We start from the raw sequence: 2724 nt of genomic DNA on the forward strand, positions 1-2724 counted from the left end.
TGAAGCGACCTCATCGGGTCTTCCACCCCAGGTCCTCTGATCTGTTTCTTGAGTTCGAACCAGCTCGCTACGCCACTAGCTTCCAAGTCATCTTCTAGCTAAGAGCAACCAGATCGTGCAAAATAACAACTCTTTTACAACTATCTTATAAGGATTTACTATTATAATTAATAGTAAAATACAATTTCATTAATATCTTTTTTGTTCCATTTAAAACTAATAAAAATAACAAAACCAATGCATTGCAAATAATTATTATTAATAAAATTAACATCCATTTCAATTCAATTTTAAATTAATTTTTTAGTTAATCAATTGCTCTATCTTTTATAAGTTCATCCTGAAGTAAGTTGTTACTTTTGGTTTGAAAATGAAGAGCTTTGGTATATTATAGTGCTCTTTCGACAAATTTATTAATAAAGCATTTGTATCGCATGTATATAACCCAAAAAATTAAATTTTAATTGAATTAAAATGGCTCAATAATTCCCTTTATTTCAAGTTCTTTTAACAAATTCTGTGCATCCCACGGATCCCGCTAATCTACAACCGATTAAACTGGATTGGGCGAGCTTGACGGTCCCGATCTTTTCCAATTCAGCAGTTCTTGTCCAGTTACGCACGGTGTCAAAGAGAAAAGGAGCGTCGATGAAATCATTTTTCGTCCCACATCGGCTAGTGAGAAGAATTAGAGGGGAAGAGAGACCTATAAAAGGCGATCGAGACAACACCTCAAATCATACCTTTCTCGGCCTTTTGGCTAAGATCAAGTGTAGTATCTGTTCTTATCAGTTTAATATCTGATACGTGGGCCATCGACTCACATGATATTAAATTAATATTTGTAGGGGGAAAACCCGTTACAGTAGCTTGCTACTGGGGTCTTCCTGCGTCGCTCATGCGTTGCACTACAGCACGGGCCTGGCGCACCCACTAAATCACTTTTAAATCTTAATTATGTCGGGTGATTGTCCCACATTAAGTGTTTTAAATGTTTGAACAATAGTACTTTAATTCTTTTGTTATTTGAGGCAACTGCTTCTTTCGGTTGCACGCAATTTAAGAGAGTAATGGGGATGTGTCTGAGAAGTGAGAGGATTAGGGTATGGATTCGGATCCAGCCATATCTGAATCTGATTTTCATTCAAGGTGTTTCAAATCAGACTCTGTAGACATAAATTTTGCTTTGGAGCATAAAAAAATGCGGACAAATTTAAAGAAATTAAATATTTTTTTTTGTAGAAATGTAAGTGGGAAACCCTTATTCTCTTCTTATGAATATAATCCGAATTTGTAATTGTAGCTTGTTATAGATACGATCTGAAAAGCATGACAACTTGTACTTATAGAAAGAACTCGCAACGATCAATTGTATGTGCATAAGATAGGAGAATTTTCTTTTTTCTTTTCTGTTCTAATAATTTGATGAAGCTTTCAGTTGCAGTAACTCAAGGGCAATGATCCTTTCGCCGATATTATATGGAGCTGTAACAGTTTCGAAGCTTCAATGGTTGAGGAGCTGAAATTCTGATTTTTTTTCCCTTGATCTTGGTGCAGCCCGTTTCTTCTTCTTTGTCAAAAAAAAAAAACGGAAATAATGGAAAGGAATTATTGGGTAGCTGAAAGAGGAGCCGAAGGGGAACCAAATGGGAGCTCCAAGGAGGAGAGCCGAAGGAGAGCTAGCACTTGCTTTTGTTTTCTCCTCTATTTATAGAGGTTCACCCTTAGCTGATGAGCTGGTCCAAAGGATTTAAATTGATTTGAATCCACAATCATCGTTGCAATTTAATGTTGATTGACATGGGACCCACTAATTGATTTGAGAGGGATTCTCTTAATTATAATTTTGTATTATTTGGGAAAATTGGCTGGTTTGAGATCTCCACCTATCTTTGTATAAATAAGGTTGATTGGAAGAGGTTTGTAAAGGTGACACTTTTTAAGAAATTAAGGCCCACATAAGGAAAAAAATCCATTAATTGAATTAAGCTAATCCTCCTTGAATCAGCCAATCAAATTTTCCTTTTAACCAAATTGTTAATTAGGTATGATTGCCAATCAATTAGGCCCCACTTGAGTAAATCCCTCAAATTGATTTGAGTGAATCCTCAAATTTGGCATGATTTGAGAGAAAATCTTTCTCATTACCAACTTTACAATATATTGTTATTTTCTTCCTGTTATGCGAAGATGAGATAATTGTGTGTCTTCACATAAAAGGTAATTTATTCTATGATTAATTTGGGTGTAATTATAGCCATTTAAATGGCCCCCACTAAGCTATTGAACCTCTTGAAATAATCACTCTAATTCAACGTGATTAGAGAGAAAATCTCTCCAATTGACATAAGTGGGCCTTCAATTTAGTAGGACGCTTAAGGATAGCCATGTGGCATGGGACTAATGTCCATTTACAATGGACCCCACCCCTACACTATCTTGGGCTTCATGCTCAACCATTTCTCCTTTTTTCAAATTTTTGGGCCAAAAAAAAATTATATTCCAACACATATACTTGTCTATGTATATTTGTGGGGGTTCGGATCCTAACCTTGTCTATGTGCTATGTAAACCTTGAGCAGTCGAGTTTGTTTTTGTTTCATTCTTAATTGTTCTTCTGCCATTTCTTGGTAAACATAAGATGGATTTATACTATATAAAAATGTAAATGTAATGTAAAATTTTTTTGGACTAAAATTACCTTATATTTCTTTGTTTAAGAAA

At 35.0% G+C, this 2724-nt stretch overlaps 1 non-coding gene across 1 annotated transcript; it reads left to right on the forward strand.

Annotated features, from left to right (window-relative positions):
• The first annotated feature begins 739 nt into the window (after positions 1 to 739).
• Positions 740 to 935, forward strand: LOC148804066 (U2 spliceosomal RNA). The gene has a single exon (XR_016081499.1). It is a non-coding gene; the product is annotated as a U2 spliceosomal RNA (small nuclear RNA).
• Positions 936 to 2724: the final 1789 nt, after the last annotated feature.

This window comes from Nelumbo nucifera, chromosome 1, assembly GCF_055504915.1.
Source record: "Nelumbo nucifera cultivar China Antique chromosome 1, China Antique-T2T, whole genome shotgun sequence".
Classification (NCBI taxonomy): Eukaryota; Viridiplantae; Streptophyta; class Magnoliopsida; order Proteales; family Nelumbonaceae; genus Nelumbo; species Nelumbo nucifera.